General features: G+C 39.3%; 1 non-coding gene and 2 pseudogenes across 1 annotated transcript; all 3 read left to right on the top strand.

Annotated features, from left to right (window-relative positions):
* The first annotated feature begins 13,861 nt into the window (after positions 1 to 13,861).
* LOC148001443 (U7 small nuclear RNA) lies at positions 13,862 to 13,915 on the top strand (annotated as a pseudogene).
* A 10-nt stretch (positions 13,916 to 13,925) lies between these two features.
* Positions 13,926 to 13,979, top strand: LOC120096775 (U7 small nuclear RNA; annotated as a pseudogene).
* Positions 13,980 to 13,992: 13 nt separating this feature from the next.
* Positions 13,993 to 14,054, top strand: LOC120096773 (U7 small nuclear RNA). The gene has a single exon (XR_015637751.1). It is a non-coding gene; the product is annotated as a U7 small nuclear RNA (small nuclear RNA).
* The last annotated feature ends 8,792 nt before the right edge of the window (positions 14,055 to 22,846 follow it).

Genomic DNA, 22,846 nt, shown 5'->3' with positions numbered 1-22,846 from the left:
AATCTCTTAGCCACAGATAATATTTTAACAGTTTTTTTCCTCCAAGAAGCAAACATATCGCTTATTATTTTTAAAGAATTATCTATTTATTTTATGTATGTGAGTACACTGTAGGTGTCTTCAGACACACCAGAAGAGGGCATCAGTTACCATTACAAATGTTTGCAAGCTACTATGTCATTGCTAGGATCTGTGGTCATAACCTTTGGAAGAACACTTAGTGCTCTTAACTGCTGAGCCATCTCTCCAGTCCCACATTGCTTATTTTTAGTAACATCATCTACCTATAACTAATAGGAATTATTTGTGTGAAAGAGAAGGAGCAAAAAAAAAAAAGAACATGTATGTACCTGCATTCACATGTATGTAATTGGTTAGAAACTACACTGGCAAGTCATGAACAACTAGTCATCACAGCTCAAGTTTAATGTTATCAATTACATCACTTTAGGCAAATTTGATTTTGCCAACATGACATCATCAAATCACAGCTAGTAAAAGCATCTGCCTGTAACTAACAGGGATTGTTTGTGTGAAAGAGAAGGGAAGGAGCAGAAAAGATTGTGTAAACACAGACTTGAACAGCAAGCAAAGCAGTCAGTGGTTCACCTTGTCCTGGTGGCTATAAGTGCTAACATGGAAAGCAGAACAGCATTTCATCAGACATATCTGTGGATGCAAGGACCCCTGGATACCCTCAGACCTGGTGGTGTCTGCTGAGATGCTAATGAGCCCCAAGACACAGCATCTCTCAGGGACATTTGTTCATGATATCATTTTAAGGTTATGACATAGAATAGTCATTTAAGAGTTACTCTTGCTCAACTCATATTGGAGAGAAGATTCATTTATTCCTTGAAGGTGGGCGACAGCCAGGAGGAGAGGAGAGCCTTGCTCTGGGAAGAATTGAGAAAGCAATGGACAGCTTTTATCTACTTCCTGACCCAAGAAGCCAGTCCTTTATAGACCTGAATCCAGGATAAGAACTTTGATGTTCTGAGAAATCTTTATATCTGCCCTGCTTTCCCAGTAGTTCCTGACCAACTAGAACACCCACAGCACTAAGATGAAAGGACCGAGTCCCTTTCCTGTTGCTCAGTATACCAAATGAATTAATTTCTAGAATGTTCTTTATCAATATCATGAGATCCCTAGGAGAACAAAAAGTTTGATTTGTATACAGGTATAAAACAGAAGGAAACTAATTTTTTAATGAATGCACAAATAATCTTTTTTTTAAAAAATATTTATTTTATGTGAATACACTGTCACTCTCTTCATACATACTAGAAGAGGGCATCTGATTCCATTACAGAGGGTTATGAGCCACCATGTGGTTGCTGGGAATTGAACTCAGGTCCTCAGTGCTCTTAAGCACTGAGCCATCTCCCTAGCACACAAATGCTCTTTTATACACAAATGATTTTCACTAGGACCAAAGCTGTCAACTTGTATTCATAACATGTTTGTGATGGCTCCATTGTTCACAATGAAGTGTGTCTCAGTGGTCATGGGAGATTTGCCAACATTATTGGAATAGAGGTTAAAAATAATATCAGTCACCATGGGCAAGACTGAGGAAGAGAGGTGTGCCTACATGCTATGCCATTCTAAAAGCACAGGCTTAGTGTTGAAAGACAATCCCTTCAACTTCAGGCTGATGGCCCGGGCAGTGCTTTGGCTAGGCCTTATGGCTGGTGGTTCAAGTAACAATAGATGTAATATTCTTTCAAAGTAGCGATCACAGTGAGGATCTGGGTTCTTCTGGAATTCACTCTTTTCCTTTACTGTACCACTGTGACAATGTACTGGATTTGTCGGGTCACTGCCTGTGCACCTCAGAACAAAAGGATACAGTAACAGACAGACAAAAGAATAAAGATGAGTGGAAACTAGGGTTGGCAAGCTCTATTGTTTAAACCTCGATTAGTAAAAAAATTTTTACCTCCAATATGTAATTATTGAGATTATAAAACATTCCTCACTGTGAAAGAGTGGGTATCTTTGGGACCCCAATTGTTGAGTTATGAACAAAGAAACTGAAGCACACCAATGAGATGCACACACTTGTATGATAACACACATTGATTTAGCTTTTGCATTTATCCCCCACCCTGATTGCATTTTCCTAATCTACTTAATCTCCGTGCTTCATGTTCACTTCAAAGACTACCTATTGTGCCATGTGTTTTTACATGTGCACCCACAAAATTTTGAAGAGGAACTTTTATTGTGTATTTAATGTTTTCTATTTCTCATACTTGCTACTGTTTAATATACTTCAATGGGTATATTAAAGCTACTCTTTAATAACCATGCACGTTCATTGAGCATGACCTCTCAACTTTTCTGACCAGGTTATTTGGTAGGATCCACATTGTGTAGTGCTTTTGCAATGACAGCACCATGGAGTAGGTCCTCATGTTACCTTGGGTGCAGCTCAGGATACTGAAACAGGCACCTGAGAAACCTTCCTGAGATCTCACTGCTACAAAGGCCTTTGTGGTAATTTAAATGAGAAATGTTTTCCCTGGGATTCAGGGGTTGGTCCCAGGTTGGTAGCACTTTTTTATGGAGGTTATGGAGATTTTAGGATGGTTGCCTTACAAGCAGTAAGTCACTGGCTTTGTAAGTTTATAGCTTTGCCCCATTTCTGGTTTTTTCTCTGCTTTGGTTGCTGCATGTGATCTCTCACCTTTCTGCCACAGCTGTCTCCTACCATGTTTCCCAGATATCATATAGTTCATAGGTCTTCTATGCTGGACTTTTCCCTTACTAATAAAATGTATGCTTTGCCCATGTCTTGGAAACTCGTTTATGAGAAGCTTTCAAATTATCCTCTAGCATGTCTTCGCCAGCAACAAGTCAACGTTTCTGTTGTTTTTGTTAACCTCATCTGCATTCAGGGTTCTTGGTTATTGAGAATTTTGTCATTCTAAATAGTGAGAGGAGTTTTCTCATTATGAACTTAACTTATAACTCAGTCTACCAATGCAGTTCTCCAATGACATATTGGGATATGGGCATTGGCATATTGGCATATGGGCATTTTTTTTTTTACAAACTCAATTGCTGTTCGTAAGCCCTTTTTGTTAATAAGTCTTCATGTAGTTTTCCTTACCATTAAGAACTCTGTGGTCACTCGTTAACACAGAGGATCATAATTGGTCAGAGTGTGGAGAGTAAGTATGCCATATACTCAGTAAACTGCATTACTTAGGAACTAACTGCAGCTGTGGTTACCTGCATAAGATCTGTACAAGGTCAAGCCAACCCAGCCAGTCAACATTCCTCTAGGAATCGGTAATTGGACTCAGTGTGATACATAATAAGACAGGGTGAGGCACAGGATGTAAAGGTGGAAAAGGGGTGTGTTGGGGCAGCAGAAGGTGGGTTAATGATAAATATCTTGATGACTAATTGTGTACATGAGTGAAATTGTCAAAGAATAAATAAAAGGTGGTCTTAAAAGATAACTTAAAAATGATTGTTTTAAATGAAATGAAAAAGAATTGAGGTCTGTACATTGTGTCTACACAGACATTTTGGAGATATCTACTCCTTCTAGGTGGCTTGTCTTTTCCTTCTCTTGAAAACATCAAAAGTTGAGGTTTTCCTTTTACTGTAGTCAACCTTATCCATTTTTCTTCCACATACCATGTTTTAGGTATTGCATTTAACCAGCTACCAATCAAAACAGCAACATTTATTTTTTTCCAACTTTATCTTCTAAAAGTCTTATAAGTGTAAATGTATTCTGAACAAATTTTGGTAAAGGTATAGGGCACATATTTAAACTCATTGTATGGCATGTGCATTATTTCCAGATTTGTTTGTTGAAAGGACACTCTTTCTGCTTTTATTAAAGATATACTTATCAGATGTGGGGGACAGGGATCTTTTTAGACACTCTAGTTGGTTCTGTTTATCTTGCCCACTTTTGCCCAATATCATTGTTTTATCCACTGTTATTTTGCTGTTAGTCATAAAGTAGGCGAGCATCATCAGTCTTCCTGTTTTGTAATTTAGAATCATAGAGGCCATCCTGAGTATTTGCCTTTCCATATTGTTAACCTTGGAATCTTTTGACACCTAAGTGTGTGCACATATGCACTCATCTTTTTGATTTAGACAGGAACTGTACTGAATCTATAGACCAAACAGAAGGAACTTATATCTCAACTGTGAGTCTTCCTGTCTAACATGAACTACTTCTCCCTTTATGGTGATTTTTATTTCAGAAGTTTCTGTGGTGTTTTCAGATCTTATTAACACTACTTACTATTATCGTTTCCATTTTAATGACTTGTCTTCTTTGGCATGTTGAAGACAGTGTTTTGATCTGTTTACTTTACTGAAGACAAGCGAATAGACAACATCTGACAATACTTCTGTCTTTAGACCCCAGGAAAATATCGGGAGACTCTGAAGCTGCACATAGTCTTTCAGATCATTATGTAAATATGTGCAGAAGAAAAGCAAACCTATCAGAATGGTAGTCAATGAGAGAATTTGTTCTTTCTTACAGAACTCTACTTATTTTCTGCATGTGCATGAGTTGTGATGTGTGTGTGTGTGTGTGTGTGTGTGTTCTTGTGACTGCTCAAATATGCTGTTGATTTTTATATTGAAATTTTGAGCTCCTGAATTTAATTTGTCTTCATACTGGTCATGAGTTAATATGGAGTTCTGAATTTCATTATAATTTTGTTAATATTGTCCTATAGCAGCTGCTGCTTCTTCTTCTTCTTCTTCTTCTTCTTCTTCTTCTTCTTCTTCTTCTTCTTCTTCTTCTTCTTCTTCTTCTTCTTCTTCTTCTTCTTCTTCCTCTTCTTCTTCTTCTTTCTTCTTCTTCTTCTTTCTTCTTCTTCTTCCTCCTCTTCTTCTTCTTCTTCTTCTTCTTCTTCTTCTTCTTCTTCTTCTTCTTCTTCTTCTTCTTCTTCTTCTTCTTCTTCTTCTTCTTCTTCTTCTTCTTCTTCTTCTTCTTCCTGCTGCTGCTGCTGCTGCTGCTGCTGCTGCTGCTACTGAAGCACATATTTGGAAGAATTGATTTGTAGCTGTTAAATTCACACAGTTTTCATAAGAGATAGTTCCTATCTACTTCTTTCTGTATCCAGTTCAGTGTGTGTGTGTGTGTGTGTGTGTGTGTGTGTGTGTGTGTGTGTACTTTTCAATTTGGAATTGGAACTTTTTAGCTCAATTTCCTCTTTTTTTCAATTGATAAAGTGTAATTTGCTCATCTAGACACAAAATTCTGTACATACCCATCCCTTAAAAATATTCACAATAACCTGTATTTATGCACAGAGAGGAATCATAACATTTTCTGCCACGTTCTCCAACTCCTTGTCAACACTTCTGTCCCTTGCTCCCTTCTTTCTTATCCAATAACAGGCCTTGTTTTATCTTGTCTGCCTTCACCTGCATAATGACATCAACCTACACTTCACCCTTTCTGTCTAATTAAAAAAACCCTCTTCTTTCAAATTTAAGCTGAGCACAGCTATTATTATTTTGTAACTTATGAAGCATCAAATACACCTAATACCCAGTCCAACATTTTATCAGTTAAACAAAACATTTACTTATCTATTCTAGCTTAAGAATGACTTAAAATCTTTTATGTCCTGGCTAGCTTGTATATTATCTGATAACCATCCAATTAAATATGTATTCTCAAAGTTAAACAGCTTAGGTAGGCTATGAGACTATAACTAGTTTCAACCCTGTCAGAAATCTGAGAATGACCAATATATCTGTAAATATAGGAAGCCTAACACAACTTCCTGCTGTGAGACAGGTTAAAGAGATAATTGTCTATGTGTACAGTCCCCTATTAGTAACATGTGAGAGCAAGTCTTTAGCCTTCTGGTTTAGGATCATCTGACAGACTTTTGAAATGCAGAATTTCGAAGGGCTGATCATTCTGGTTTGGCAGAAATTGTCACTTGACTAGTCTGCAATGTGTCCTTTTCTGGACAGTATTTAGTCATAGACTAAATAGGCAATTTCTGCCTAGTGGCTACCTAGCCACAATGGAGGTGGAGATGTTCACTTTCTTCTTTGAATCCACCCAAGTGGAGCTGTTAGGAGCAGACATGTCTCAACAAGTCATAAATAACAATAACTGTCCCATTCTGTGGATTTTTGACATTTTTGAAAACCATCTAGCTATATAAAGTAATCTGGACTGTTGTCTGTTAATTATTCTCAGGTATTTCTCATGAGAATGCTTTGAAAATACCCTAACAGTAAACTATGAGCCATGGATTTGTTACTTGGCCCTTAATTCCTGTGTTTAATCATCTCAGATTAGTTTGCACTGGCATTAATAGAAAGACTGGGCCCAAGCCTTGTACTTTTAAAGTCTTTGTAACAATAGAGGAAATTTATGTCAATGTAAATCTTAACTTGTATCAAATAAATTTTATACCAATGTAAAAATTATAACTTTAGCTTACTAACAAAGATATGGGTTTTTACCAAATGAGATTATGTCTGTACAATCAATTCTAGCTAATTCCTCCCTGTTAAATTACGACCATTTCTAAATTCTCTAGCAAGACAACCTTATAATAACTACTTTTAGCCTCCCAAAGTTTAGGGAGTCCGGGCAATGACTCTTCAATGACTTCTTCAAGCTGTATGTGGGTGTTGGGATATCCTCAGGAAGGTAGGGAAGTGCTTGTTGTAGCCTGATGTCTGTCTTGACTGGACCTGGCTGAAAGTCCCAGCTGAGATCAGGAATCCAAGCAGGCCAGGTCAGCATTCTGATGATGAGCTTCACCAAGCTGCACATTCTGTAATACATAAATCTTAAAACGAAAGTTTAGTATCAAGATATCTTTTTATTTGAATCCCTTGAATTTAGTTTCTCAGGAGGTCTACCTTTATCAAATCTAATCAATATAACTCTGGAAGGTGTCCAAAGCCTAATCACCATTTTTAAAAACACAAAGACAAAAACTTTCTCTCCAAATACCATGTTCGGTAGTCTGTAACCAGAAAAGCTTGTATCTTGCTTTCTCTTCCAGAGAAATAATATAACCACAAAACCATACCCATTATGAAAATTAAAACAATTTTAAAAAAAGAAGCAAGTTAAACACTACTGTATGAGCCTGTTTAGGCTTCTTTAATCTATCATGCCAGGAAATTAACCCCAAATTCCCATGGAGCCCACGTTAAGAGAATATGAGCCTCCTGCTGTGGTAATTTTAAAAATAATCACAAACCCTAACTAGCCAGCATCGATGAGCCATATGGCATTAGTGGGATAATTCATAAAACAAATTAGTCACCTTTTTATTAATACTAATACCAACAAGAAGTAAGAATGTCAAACTAAGATTTTAGCCTAAAATACATCTGTTAAGCTCTCTACATAGAGTGTCAGACTTTTATTCATTAATAACTTCTATAATATATGTCTGTATTCACTATGTCTGGTGTACAGACTTCTATTTTATAATAACTTTTATAACTGGCAAATATCATCACTCTCTATTCAGAATCAGTGACTAATCTTCCCTATCTAAGTTCTGAACCATGGGTGAAAATCCCCATGTGATTTAAATAAACTCTGTACTCTCGCCTTCTCACTGTAAAAACAAATTTCATCACGTTTCCATTGATACCTGTCATTAAGAAGCAGGCAACTTGTCAAACCAGGATTTTAATCCAAACTTCCCATGGAGCCCATGTTAGAGAGAATCCAAGTATCCTGTAGACCAAACTATTGCCATCTATCTGTTAAGTTCTCTTCAATTTCCTCTTTTTATCCAGTTCTGGACTTTAGAACTTAGAATGCAGCTGCTTACAGTTAAAATTGGTATTCTTACCTCAATTAACTTGATCAAAATAACTCCTCCCATATGTGCACCAAAAACTATCCCAATCCAGACAATTTCTCACGAGTATGCCTGGAGGCTTATTTCTTAGGTGATTTCAATCCTGTCAAGTTAATCAAATTAACCACCACAGAAGCTAAGAACAGAAATCAAACTAAAACCTCTACCTTGAACCAATTCTAGCACTAATAAGATGTTCCCACTCTGGTAACACGGTGTTTTCTACCAATCAAATAGTGAGTATATAAAACAAGCCATGATAACAAAAATATCAGGTAGTATTTATACCTACTAGATAGGTCAAGACACCCCAGTATCAATGATGGCATGGAGGTACAGAAGAAGCCATTTATGTCCCCCAGAAGCTTGCCACCATGTCTGAGCACTTGATAATGCCACATAAGGAAGATAATAACAGAAGACACCATTTAAAAATTATTAAATTCCTCATCTTGCTTTCTCAAAATGGCATAATATCACCACAAGAGAATTCCTTCTGTGATTATCTCTGAATCATAGGTGTATGTCATTTACAATTTTTTAAGGTGACAGCAGTAATAATTTTAAGGCAATGATTTTAATAAATTCACATATTTACTTAAAAATGGCTAAAGCATCATATAAATGATAATTTAAGAGAAGCACATAGCAAGTCACTCTACTACCAATTGGAATATATATATGTATATTAAAGCTCTTGCTTTGGAAATGTATCTCACAATTCAAAAGTTCTGAATTACTTCATAAAAAGTGTCAGGAGAGAGGAAGAGAGGTGTTTATATAAAGTTAATGATGAAATTCTGAGTGATTTTAACAACATAACAAAGTTAATTCCTGCAGCTGAGGATGGAGCCTAGACTTCCTGTGATAGTTCTAAGTTTGCTTCTTCATTCTGGATTTAGCAGGATCTGTGTTTGTTATTTCAAATTACGGCTAAATAGGCCAATTCCCACAAGTCCCTCCTTTTGTGCGCCTTACATCAGACACTCTCAAGATATAGGAAAGAGGTCATTAATCTACAGGGACAAATAAATGGTGCAGAACAACCCCAACACTATCCTAGGGTTATTTGACTTGCTGTATAGCCTATGAGTGTGGATGCCAAAGTCATGCATTATATGCCAATGTTAAAGGACTTTTCAGAGAGTCTCAAGAAGGTCTTCAGATCCACTCGGGTTGCGGGACTAGCCTGAGATTTTCCTGTCAACCACCAGGGGCACTCTCTTGCCATTCGCCTTTCAGGTAGCCTTTTGAGTTCTCTTGAGTCAGCACTGATAATACAACTCTACAACTCTGTCCATGGTTAGGAGATGAGAGATTGTTGTCTTTTTGATGTGATTATGCTTAGAAGAGTCAGAGAAGGACCCACAGATATGTGGCACTCACATAAAATCTAAAAGATAAAGCAAGGAGTAGGGGTGGTTCCCAAAAGAGAATTAGACATATGACCCCATATGTTAGAGACAGTAGCCAAGACTCACAGGACCATCAAAGCACAGGACCTGGGACTGGAGAGATGGTTCAGGCTATTACCAGCACTTGTTGCGGGAGAGGGCTTTTTTTCAGTTCCCAGCACCCATGTTAGACAGCTGATAGCTGCCATTGACTCTAATTCCAGGGCTTCTGATGCCCTCTTCTGGCCTTTGTGAGTAATTACATGTACGTGATACACAGGGAAGCCCAGGGCAAACACACACACACACACACACACACACACACACACACACACGCACGCACGCACGCACGCACGCACGCGCACGCACGCACACACGCACGCACTTAAACAACAACACCTGAGTGTAGCCCAAAAGTGTCGTGAAAGACAGATTTGGAAAAAGGCACTGCTCAGTTTAGTCAACAGGAAATCAAAGTCCTTAGTCACGGAAATCTTCCCTAAGGCACTGATCAGTTATTTAAACACTGGGTACCCACTCTTAATAGATAACCCAACACTCATGCATATATAGACAACACTAAGTGGACATGATGGGTTAAAAAGCACATTAAGTTAGGAGGGGAAACCAGTGGGAGAATAGAAGAGATTTTAAAGGACGATAGGGAAATTTGATCAAAACACATTTTACGCATGTATAAACTTCTCAAACAAACAAACCAACCAACATGACCAGAAATGTATTCTGGAACTCTTCACAGTAGAGGACGACTAATTTTTTTACAGAATGAGCAAACTGAAACAGACATCCAATACAATTTGAACTTCACTTAAATTAGGCGTACTTAGCAAAAGGACATCTAATTAAGTATGCTATGCCACAGGTAGACTAACATGACTTATTACATGTCTGAAACCTGAATGCAACTGGACACCCTGGCAATCTTGTGACCTTGGTATTCTAGGTCATGGAATTGAGCCCAGCAAGCATCAGTGATAGAAGCATAAAGCTCACCACTGATCGTTTGGTCTTCAAACTATTTCCTAATGAGATTCAGATTAAGAGAAAAAACAGAGGTGGAAATACACCCTGTATGTCTTGTAGAAAGAATGTATCGTGTCTGTATGGGTGTGGCACCTGTCAATACCAAATCTTATGGCCTATAGCTTTGGCAGGAAGTAGAAGGTGGGACATTTGGTAGGCAGAAAGGGTTCTGGGATACTGCCAGGCAGAAGATTAGACAGGGAATATATGATGAGACAGATGCATGGTTCCTGAGCACAGGCAACCAGCCATGGTGGCAAAATTTAGATCGGAATAAATGGGTTATTTTAAGTTATGATCAAGTCAGAGATAAGCCTAGCTACATGACCAAAGTATTTGTAAATATATTTTGAGTTTGAGTGTTATTTCTGGGAATATGGGGCTGGGAGGAAAAATCACCTAAGTTTTACAACAGCTTCTGTGAAAGAACTGAGTGGAGAGGAAACTTTCCAAAATGACCTAGGAGAGAGCAGAAGCTGTCTGGATTCATCAGTTCCTGCTCTTGGCCACCACTTAACCTACTCCTCAAAAGTCACCTATGACCCTAGTTGCTTGTCTTTACATTGCTCACTGAGTACTCATTCAGAAAAGCAATAGATGCAATGAACTGGTCACTACAGGTTAAAAATTAAAACTGTTCCTGTGACTTTAGGCAACTTGTTTAACGGATCCAATCATCAGTCCCCTATACTTGGTATTGATTGGCTCATTGTTCCTGATTTGTTTGTAAAGTTGTGAAGTTCCTGCCCCTTAGTCTTTCCTCTGCATCATTCTAGTGCCTCAACTACAAAGTTTAGAAAGCTGAACTAATTGTTGTACTAAATTTTGTAGTTGAGTCTGACCTCGGTGTGTTTACCTTCAAGGTGAGCCAAAGTTGACTTAAATGGATGGGTTTACTCTTTCATGCATGGAGTGGACCAACAAGATTTGAGGGTTATTAAAACTTCTAGAGGGGAGGAAGTCCAATAGCGGCTGACATCCATCTGTTCCTGGAGAGAAGAGCCTGTCTAAAGTTGTAGCCACCAATGACACTGATAGAAGGCAGAAAGTCTTATGAACAGTAAACTTTTGGGAGTTGTAGATCTGGATTTAGTTCAAATGATGATTTACTTCTAAGCAATTGGTTCTCAGAGCTGATAACTCTCTAGATTTTGTCCCATTCACTGAATTAATAGCCTTTCAGACATAAGGCTGATCGATCATATTTGGTTTGCATTTCTTTTGTTCTCAAAAATAAAGAAGATACTGCATTAAAGAACTTTTTTGAATAAATCATTTTCTCAGCTTTATTGGGATCTAACTAACATAGAAGAAACTGGATATGCTTTGTATATATAATTTAATTTTTTTTTGGATATACACATACAGCTGTGAATTTGTCATCCAAAATAAAGGTGTGAAGGGTGTTTGTACTGCCTGTAAAGCTGCCTGCAAGAACATGGCCTGAAATTTAGAATTTTGATGCCCACATGGTTTTAACCATGGACTCCGTGTTGTACAGCAGATCTCTAGATGATGCATTCTTCTGTATAATTGCCGTTCTGTTCTCTTTGGACAAGCTCTCATTTCCATGTCTCCACAGTCTGTGGCTAATTGATTTTACTTAGTATAACCTCTTCCATATTCACCCACACAATTGCAGATGGTAAGATGGACTGAGTGAGTCCAAACCATGCACTACATTATTTTTATCTGTTCATCAGCCAAAGAGCATTTGATCTGTTCTACATCTTGGCTGTTTTGAATCATGTCATAAAATACATGTGAGGGCAGGCACCCTGCCTGGGTACAGTGTTGGTTATCTTGGCTAAATGTCTGACATAAAACTTTTGGATCACATGATACTTCTTTTTAATCTTCGAGGAACTCTGTGCTATTTTCAGTAATAGATTTGTCACTTTTCACTTCTACCAATAGTCACAAGGACAACAGTGTCTCCACATCCAACATCCAGCTATTGTTTTTATAGACATTTTAACATATAGAGTGATACATAGCTATAGCTGTAATTTGCTTTTTCTTTTTGTAAGTGATGTTGGGTACCTTTTATTCCATGTTTAAAAATCTATGTTGTATGAAGAGAATCTCATTATCAGTATCCTGGTTGATTTTTCTCTTGTTCTCTTTTGAGTGTTGTATGGTTTTAAGCCTTATGTTTCGAGTATTTAATCCATTTTTGAGTTGGGCTTTGTTCATGGTTAGAGAAAATTGTCCAATTCGTTTCTACTTTGAATAAAGCGCCTTGAGTGTGCTCCATATGACAGGTCTGAAGCTGATAAACAGTGACATGAGCTAATGTGTCACCTGAAGAGGGCAGAGAATGGGCCATGATCCAACCCTACTACAATATCAGCAAAAATCAGGGACAGGAATCAGGCTGCCTGATGCCTCAGAAAGCTATACATGGAAGTACTTGGTTCTGTATTTTTAAAACATGTCAATGAGGGCTAGCAGGGTAAGTAGAATACTGCTTCCCTGGGAGCATAGCTCTTTCACAGCCTCTACCCTCAAGGATCTTACTGTGACAGAGCTACTTCTGCACAATCCCCAGAACAAGGCTCCTGCTGGTACTTTCCACTTGTATCAATCATGTGGATGGAACCTGTCTTGTTCCTGCACATGTGACTAGCCATGCCCAGGAAATTGACTTCCTTCTGCTCATAAGCACTACCTCACCTATGCCTGGAGTATTTCGAACTTTCTTTAACTTAAACATGGTTTCCTTTCTTAACATGCCATGGGACATTATAATAAGCAATTTATCTCTAGCCTATGCATCTATGAATGACTTTCATAATATAAAAATGATTATCTTTGATTTCCTAAAGCAAAATTGGCAGTTTTGGTGATGTTTGTTTGTTTGTTTGTTTGTTTGTTTCTTATGCCAGTTTGGAATGGCTATGGTGATATGGTCCCAGCCCCTGGAGCAAAGCAAGTGAGATGTGGGTCTCCATGAGTGCTGGCAGTTGCTGTGAGCATAAGGATTGTTTGTTAATAATGTACATATTCTTTCTTCATGCTCCTCCTTCAAGGAATGCTCTCTCTGCCAAGGTTAATGACTCCATATGATCAGAAACAACATGGTCCCAGGAAACCACAATGTGTTTAATGTTCCCCAGCCAAATGGTAAATGCTGTGACCTCCAAGACATTTCTTAAGGCTGTGGCAAAGAACTCTGAAAACATGAGTTCAAGAATATATAAACAGAATTTTTCAAGTATGCAAAATATAAGGATGCAATATGAATATATGAGGGACTTCAGAGACCAGAAAGAATAGATGAAGCTGCAATAATGAGTCATTAAAAGGAAAGATAAAGTGAAAAAACAAGTCTCATGGTTCAAGTAATAAAGAAGTAGCAAGAAGAGAGGGAATGGGGATCTCAGGGTGGGATGCCACCCAGCTAAGCTTATTGTTTGTGTTAACAAAGACAGGTAGATCTCTGAGTTTAAGGCCAGCCTGAGACAAATCAAGTTTAGGTCCAGTCATGATGGTACTTACCTTTGAATTCCTAAGGAAATAGCCTATGCAAATAAAAACCTGGGCTTTGGTCTGCAAGAGATGAGCTATCCAGAGAGTTTCTGGAATTCATCTAGCAGGTTTTCTGACTTGGGTTGGAAAACCAAAGAACTAACCAGAGAGCTTTTAAATTTTTTCTAGCAGGTTTTCTGACTTTGTTCAGAAAATCCAAGAGTTACCTAGGAAGCTATTAAAGCTCTTTTAAAAATTTTCTAGCAGGTGTTCAGACTTAGGTTGGAAAACCCAAGAACTATGTAAAGAGCGATCTAGAAAGCCATCTTGAGCAGAGGACAGAAATGTCAGTTTGTATCCACCATTGACTTTGAGTCATTTATTTTGCTGCTTCCATTTGCCCATTTCTCAGGACCCTCTCCCAAGCCAAGGCTGGTCCTCAGCATTATAAGTAGGTGAAAAAATTCAATCACAACAGAATCACTTGATTGTTCTTTGCCTTGGCACTTCATGATTACAAATGTTAGTACCCCAATCCTTCCAACATATCCTGCTAAAAATGTTTAAAAAGAGGTAGCAAATAGGATTGTTCCATTATAGTATAATGTTTAAATTATAGCCACAAAGCAACTTTCCACAACTGCCTGGTCTTTTCTTTCTAACACTGAGATAGGGGACAAAGAGAATGTGTTGTACATGGCCAAGTCTGGGCCACACGTGAAGATATGTGATTTTTCAGTCATGGGCATATTATGAAAGTCAATGAGCATATAGAATATTTATACTCTGGCCAACTTATGGACAATATAATGTTTGGAGATAGTTTGTGTTTACAAACATTCATATCTACTGGGTTTTCTAATCACTGAGTATATGATTATGGAGGGGAGGCTGTACCTATATTGTATGACAAGATAACATGTAGTATTTAGACTGGATGGAATCAAAGTAGTACCCAAGGTGTCAATGGGGATTTTACTGGCACAGAAGTAGAATCTCTGGAATCAGAGGAGGAAGACAAAAAACTTAGGCCTAAATGGGCTAGAGTGAATCAAGGATAGGAACAACACTAAATTTACTCTAGATTGAGGTTCAGATTACAAAAACCCATCATTCATAGCAAGAGATAATATATTCCAAGACCTCCAGTGCTGACTGGAAGGTAGCAAAATGAAAGTGTTCCAGCTTGAACAGTTGCATCTATGATATGAGTGTGAGGCATGCCATACCTCTACCTTGCTAATTCTAGGATATTCCCATTTTCAAAGCCAATGTTTCTTTTTCTTTTCAAAACTTGTTTTAAGCTGGAGTATCCAGAAGTAGAAGAATGGCAGTATCAATTCTTGACATAATAGGGAGGGACTGCTCCCAGATGTCCATGCTGGGAAGCAACTATCCCCTCTTGGCCTTCTTTCCTGGTTTTGATATGTTTCAGTGAAATATATGGTACAAATAAATGATATGCTGACAGAGCTGTGACTCAGTAGGAGAAGGTCTGGGTAGCATCCACAGAGACCTGGATTCTGACTCCAGCACTGCAGTAATAGCCATTACCAGAGTGAAATAGAGGGTGCAGCCTATATGCATGCTCAAAAGACTAGCAATGTCCCTTGGGGCTGATGGTATCTGTCAAGCATTTAGAGTGCCCCTCCCACACAAATGCCACTCTTGTAGATTTTGTATTAATTTTTTTTTGCTTTGAAACTACCTACCTTATTTGTAAGTTTCTGAATGAGACATTATCATACCATACCCTAAGAACACCCCTTGAAATTCCTGCGGTATAGCTTTACTTGTTCAACATGAAAGACTCTAGGCTGAACTACACCAATATAATCAATGTGACTTACTGTCATCGTCCATTTCATCAGCATCATTTGTGTTTTATAATGTGTATCCAGTCTCCTGTGCACCCACTATGGTCTTGTGTTCTCTGTTAGTGGACAGCAGTGGACTTTCTATTTCAGTAATATAAGCTGTGGGAGGTACTTCCGGCTCCATATACCTGGTATATAGGAGAGGGTTTCTCTGAGAGTCATTTTTGGGAACAGGCTCACCATGTCATAGAATTTGCACCTCCTTGCCACAGGCCTCAGTAGAAGTGGCACAGATTATATTGTGCAGAACTGTGGACGGGCTGACTTCAGCATGTGACAGTTCACACCAACCCCTGATGAGGAAGCTCTCTATGAAGTCCCACAGCCAGTGCTTCTATGGGGCCCCAGTCATGTGTTCCAGCATGAGTTCAATGACCCTTTTCATGTTCTTGCCCTCAGTTTCCTTGACATGCTTCCACACTAGCTACTTCCAGATGCCAACTTCAGTCAGTTCATCTGCTGGGATTCTTTGGGTTTGGCACTTCCTCACACTCTGCTCTAGTAGGTTCTAAATTCTACAGAAGAAAGATGAAGACTCTCTTATGTAGCTCTGACCCAGGCCCTACCACTCTCCCATAACCAAGTTACATATAGTATGGTGACACTAGTTAAAAATAATTATTGTGGACTTGATATTTCAAAATAGCTAGCAGAGAGAATTTCTAATGTTATCATAAAAACTAAGATGTATATGGAATGACAGACAGCTAATTATCCTGATGTAATCACTTCACAGTGAATACATGTCTCTACACAGCATGCTGGGATGTGAATTCGCCTTTATGTGTCAATCGAGGCACCAAGAAAGATTGATTGATCTGCTGTATACACACTTGCTTAACCCTGAAGATCCTTAAACATGGCCCTTTTCAGTGATTCCATTCAGAACTATTAATTCTCAGAAGCAGTTATTGGATAAAACATAGCCCCCACCCTTACCCCTGGCATTTATTATGCACAGGTATGTTTTTCTTGGAATGGCTAACCGCATTTTCAAACATCATTCCCACAGCTTTGCTCTGGTATAATTACTAAGATGGCATGCAGCAACAAATACTTTTTAATGCTTAGCCATCACAACCTCCAGGTTTGTGCTGAGAAAGGGAGAAGAGAATTACTGCTTTTAGGTGAGAGTGAAGAACAGAAAATCTCTCCACAACGGTGGGGCTTAAGGTATATTTTGAACCACTAAGTAAATCAAAGGCAAAGGAAACCACAGAAGGCTTAGAAAAAGAGATGCCATTCACTTCTTCCTTCCCATATGGTCTGGGATTTTCTCAGATGAAAACTGACCACTTATGAAATAGCTTTACTTTGAAGTTCAATATGGATGAGTGTGGTGGTTTGAATATGCTTGGCCCATGGGAAGTGGCACTATTAAGAGATGTGGCCTTGTCAGAGGAAGTGTGTCACTGAGGTGGTGGGCTTTGAGGTCCTATGCTCAGGCTGCACTCAGTGCAGAAGAGTCTCTTCCTGGCTGCATGTAGAACTCTAAGCTCCTTCTCCAGCACCAAGTCTGCCTGGATGATGCTACACTTCCCGCCATGATAAAAATGGACTGAACCTCTAAAACTGTAAGCCAGGCCCAGTGAAATGTTTTCCTTTTAATCATTGCCTCGGTCATGGTGTTTCTTCATAGCAATGAAACCCTAATTAAAACAAATGTGCTCCCTATCCACGATGCCAGGGATCTGGGGTAAGAGGAGCCTTGAAACTGTGATTTCAGTTTTTAATCTTCCAGTCTGGGCTTAGGTGATATTTACAACACAGTCTGCTCTTTCTAGACTGTATACCAGAAGATGTATAGCAGGTTACATACGACATATGGAATAAATCCCAGAAACCATAGGAAAGAATGTCTATAAGTCTTTTGCAGAGGTTCATTGAGGAAGAGGGATTGGTGATCAGTAGGTGAAACTGTGAGAATGAAATTTTCTAGAAAAGTCTGAACCCACAAAAGCGTCCCACAGCTCTAATATCAAGGCACTAGATGTTGACTTGGTGGATCAGGCGCTTTACAGGTTTAAGGAAATGCTGTCCTGCTTTGGTTCTACTGAGTCATAGTACTTCTCAGTGGTAACATTCAGAAAAGTAGCCAATAGGGTCAGTGTCCATCCTGGAAGCTGGATTAAATACTGGCTTAGCAGGCTCTGGACTCTGGGGCCTCAGGCTTAATTAAGGAGTGGAGGTCAGTAAGAATGAATTGGTCTATTGAGTGAATGCCTTGTGAGGACTCAGGCAGGGAACACTCACAGCTGGAGGAGTCAGGCGGGGAGCACTCCAAGATGGACATACTACAGAATAAGGTGGTCTATGGTCACTGCTTTGCAATAACTCTGAAAACATCTTCCCCCTCTTGAGCCCCATGCTCCAGAATCTTCTAGGACATGCATAAAATTATATTTTAAAATGAAGGAGTTTGAAGTTAACATCTGAAAGAATCGCCTGTCACTGGAGGATGCATTTAGAATCTCTGGGGAGTATTGGGGCAATCTCAGGGAGATTTTTAACTTAGTCAACTTTGGACTTTTATAATCCTCAAGGGAAAGAATCTAGGCCACCTTCTATTTAATCTTCCCATTAAATTTTTGGAGCCACTGCACCATCAAGCCTGTAAACAGGGCAGGAGTAAAAAGGTTTGGATGCAGAAGTAAGTAAATATTTGACTTTGTCAACTCGATCTGAGAAACTGGTTGGAGTTGCATGATCTAATGGGTGTTCTGGCAAAGATCTTACCATATCGTTGTTAGGTATGCCAAATAAGGGGATGATTTGTTTTGTTTTCTCATAATTACCACAATGATGAGCATGTTTTCCATACTGGATATTATTTTAAAATGCTGTGAGAATCATGTGCAGTAGAGGATTGTAGTGTAGAGCAGAGGCAAACGTATTAACCAGGCTGGCTTCTGGGGTTGCTTCTCACCCCCTAACCTGCTCCCATGGTGAGAAACCTGCCTTTCCTCCTATGCCATCAGCAGGAATTTGAAGTGGAAAAGTGTCCTTTGGAAAGTCATTTGTGTTGGATGGTATTTGGCTGGGGCAAACGTGTGAAGGTTTCATGGAAGCAGACACAGGTGAAAGGATGGTTTGCTAAAGCAGCTTGAGAAAGGACATGTGAGGAAAGATTCCTCACTAACAGCAGCATGTATTGGTCTGCCTTACACTACATAGTTGAGCTGCATTCATTAGGACTCCATAGATAGAAACGCGCCATAAAGCTTCAGACGGGGTGCTGTAGTTTCTTGCTACTTCTGCAGACTTGGACTGAAGCAAAACATGTGGTGAAACAAGACCCATGGAGGACGTGTGATGTTTGGAGGGAGTATAAAAAGGACATAATGGACAGTGATGGAGGCTGAGCTTGGCTTGCTTACATAGCTACATGCATGTTGGTCTCACATCTTCACAGATCGTCATTTCACTGAGAGAGGCACAGCTGAAAAGTTTTCTTGGCCTTCCTATTGGCTCTGGTCCTTACTGCCGAGCTCATGCTGATCCGGGTGATGCCTGGCTGACTCCGCTAGATAGTACCGTACTGATTCATGCTTGTTTTTCTGACTCTGCCTAACTGGACTGCTGGTGTATCCATAAAGTGTTTGCAAGTGGATCGAGCTGCCACTGCTGACCTGTGAACTGAAATGCTGATTTCTAGACAATACAGATGGGAGTTGCTCCAAAGAACCCTTCTAAACAGGTCCACTTCCCCTGTATTCTTTCTTTTCTACTACTTCTTACGGGTGGTGGGCTAGAAAGGAGGTTAAAGCATTTAAGAGCCATCATTATAAATAGGCTTCTGAAAAATTAAAGTTATAGAAATTGCACCCTGTCAGTTGAGGATGTTATTTTATGCCAGGTCACTTCTGAGTATCCCCTCGAGGTGACAATTTTGGTTAGGTAAGTTTTACTTTAACAACATTGAAATAACTATTCTGGTTTTATAACTAAAAAAAAATGCCAGGCTTTATTGGAATTCAGTTTGATTGCTTTTGAGGGAAGGGGAGCAGACCAACGGAGAGGTCTATTAGTGCTAAAGGAGGTAAATTGTCATTGGGAGACATAAAGCTATGGAGGCAGAAGCTTTAAATAGCAACCATGGCATTGACCTTTGCTTAGGGAGAGGCTGTAGTCATATGTATGTGTTTTTATGTACAACGGTTACTCTTATGGTGATGAGAAAGTAACTTATCTACATGTTTTGTCTAAAGTGTACAGACCTGTAGAAAATGTATATAACTATTAGGATTCTTATATTTCACATACATCCTAACAGGCAAGACCAGAAATACCATGTTCTGAAAATGTGTGAATATTCCAGCTAAAATGATAAGCAACCATCACTGTCCATGGATGGCCAAGCAAGCAGGAAGTGGCCCTCCACTTGCTAAGTAATCCAGCAGGCCTCAGGCATTCAAATGTCTTTAGCTCCTTAGCATCAGAATTCATTCTCTATTTTATCACCTTAAAACTGGATTTGTATACCATTCCAAATCTCTCAGATCTCCCATAGTCTCTCCTACATTGAGAGGATTAAAGGCCATAGCCCTGTAATACTCCCAAGCTTCCTACTACATTAATTTCTTTTGTGTCATGTGAGCACAGAGATAACTGGACCTGGGCATCACCGTCACCTATTTCATGAAATGTATGCACTTCCTCCATTTTTCTTCCATCCCGATACTCACGAGGACCTATCTGGTAATAACCAACTATTATTAATTTCTCATATGACCCAGTAACATAATTTTCCCTTGATGTTTCAGATTATGCACCTTTCTCATAAAGAAGCACAGAATGAGATTTTAGTTATACCCATAGTTCCTATATTTACACAGTACTCAGACCTATCATCATCTGTTGCCATGGCCCATAGCCTCATTCTTGTCTAAAACCCTTTCCCAATTTAATCTGTCCCCTTGCAGAGTGTTCTGAGATTATCATAGCATATTAGGCCATTATTATGGCCCCCATGTGCTTGTTGATCATGGACTTTTCCAGTGTACTCGAGGTGAGAGCTGAGGGGTATTTTCTATCTCATATAGCCTTCTCCCTCCTACTTTGTGGTCCAATTCTTCCTATTGGTTCCAAGATTTTGGATCTCTGGAAGCCTTTTTGAAAAAGGTCTCATTTCTACTCTCTTCCATGATCCAAAAGAATGAGAAACCAAAACACCTTCATCTCATCCTCCCTTTTCTTCATCTTCACCCTCAGATCAGATAATGACACACAGAATAGTTCCCGCATGCCCTTTCTCCTTTACAATTACTGGCTTATTCATTTAGGGGCCATGACAACTTTTATCATATAGAAGAAGACACCATCATGGAATTCCCCCAATGGACACTCTACCCTTAGACTCAGTTCCATGTTTTATTACCCATTGAAAGGACTATAAAAGTTTTCCTTTCCAGCTGTTTTATAGTGAAATTTCTTGACATTAACTCTTGTGAAAATCCTTTTGAACTAAAGATGTACATCTTATCAATTATAATAACAAAATAGAAATGCTTTCCACATTGTTAAACAGTGGTGCTTATAATTCAAGTTTCTGTAAGATTAAGCAATATCTTCCATTTACTGAACATTTAGATCATGATTCAACACCCCAACAGTGTCTTGTGGTATTCAATCACTCACTTGTATCATTAGCTGGCAGATGTGTGCATGAATGGATTGGGTAATCATTCACAATGAAGACACTTTGCTAGAATGAATACCTCTCATCCTATGAAGAATAGCTCTTAAAGGAAGTTTAGTTTCCAGTTTCAAATAACTAAAGGTCTAAAGAGCTTCCTATACATCCAAATGACCATGCCTAATGCACCCTGAAGCCTCACTCAGGGGCAGGAATTCTTCTAAGCCTGACATAGAGAATGCATACAAAACATTCTGATTTCCTGGTGGAGGAAGTTGTGGTGTACATCACATGTGACCCACCCAGGCTCACAGATCCTGGAAGCCTTGAAAAGCCCAAAACAACAAAGAAGCAACTTGATGCATTTGAGTGAAGAACTTAAGCCCAGCCTAGACCCCATAGAACCTAGAAAAATGACTCCAGATTGTACCTAAGACTGCAGAGGAGACCATGAAGGATAAAATCCATCATCATTGTGTAGTAAGAGCAACATATACACAGTCATTTGAAAAATGCTATTGTACCATCAATGGTTGTTCAGTGCTAATCCCAGGACAGGTACAAAGAAGTCTGAACTAGAATCCACACCCAAGAAGGCCAATGAGTGGCCACCATACTCATTTTTAGGTAAGGGCTTGTCTGTACCTCACCGGTTCTTTAGCCCTTTATTTTTTGAAGGACAATTAAACATCTCACAATTCTTAAGGTGCTTTGGCCTTCTAAGAGAGAATAAAGAGGGAAATCAAGAGCTCCTGCAGCCTGCATGCTGTCATTGACCTCTGCTTCAGATCACTGACTGCCTAGAGAGGGGGTTTTCTCTGACCATAAAAATACTTGTTTTTGTGTGACTTCTGGGATCATAGAAATTACACTCTGGTTTTCTACATGCAGCACAGGAGGGCCTGCCCATGTCTGTGTAAATAAAGCCACAGGCGTATAATGGCTAAATGTGCTATTTTCCTAAAATTTGTGGGTCTGAATTTCCTATCAGTAACAACATTGCCTCTGAGGTAAATTCCTGGGGTAGTTATGAACTCCAGAGAACAAAAGCTTTTAGAAAAACCTTCACTTTGTTTTTGTTATCGTCAAAATTAGTGTTTCCCGTAAGAACTAAAAAGTCAAACCATCACTGAGTTCAAGAGAACTACCTGGGAGCTGGTAACTCTGGTTTGAATTTGGACCACTGTGCTCCTCTGGTGCCAAAGCAACTCAGTAGAGAGTGGGTGTGGCTGAGATTGGTATAATGGCCTAGCACGCTGGCTATTGTGCGGTGCCTTTTACCCCAGCTCTCCTAGTAGAGTCTATTATAGCTTTTCCTCTCTCTGGACAAGAGCCTGCTTTCTTCTGTCATGTCCAATACCTACGGCAGAAAGGTGAGAATTCTCCACACTCAGCCCTGGAGCTCTGAGACAATGGCCATGCTTTACTCACAGCTCTAAGGGAAACCCACACTCATTGTGGGGTCCCTTTTCGCATTGCTTGCTATTAGCCTAGACAGCGGGCAAATGCCTCTTCCGGAGAAGAACAGAATTAATTAGAAGAAAAAGGTATTTGGCCAAATGTATAGCTAGTTCC

Source organism: Rattus norvegicus, chromosome 14 (genome assembly GCF_021556685.1).
Source record: "Rattus norvegicus strain SHRSP/BbbUtx chromosome 14, alternate assembly SHRSP_T2T, whole genome shotgun sequence".
NCBI lineage: Eukaryota > Metazoa > Chordata > Mammalia > Rodentia > Muridae > Rattus > Rattus norvegicus.
The sequence above is the reverse complement of the archived record's forward strand: the minus strand, read 5'-3'. Positions and strand labels throughout refer to the sequence as shown.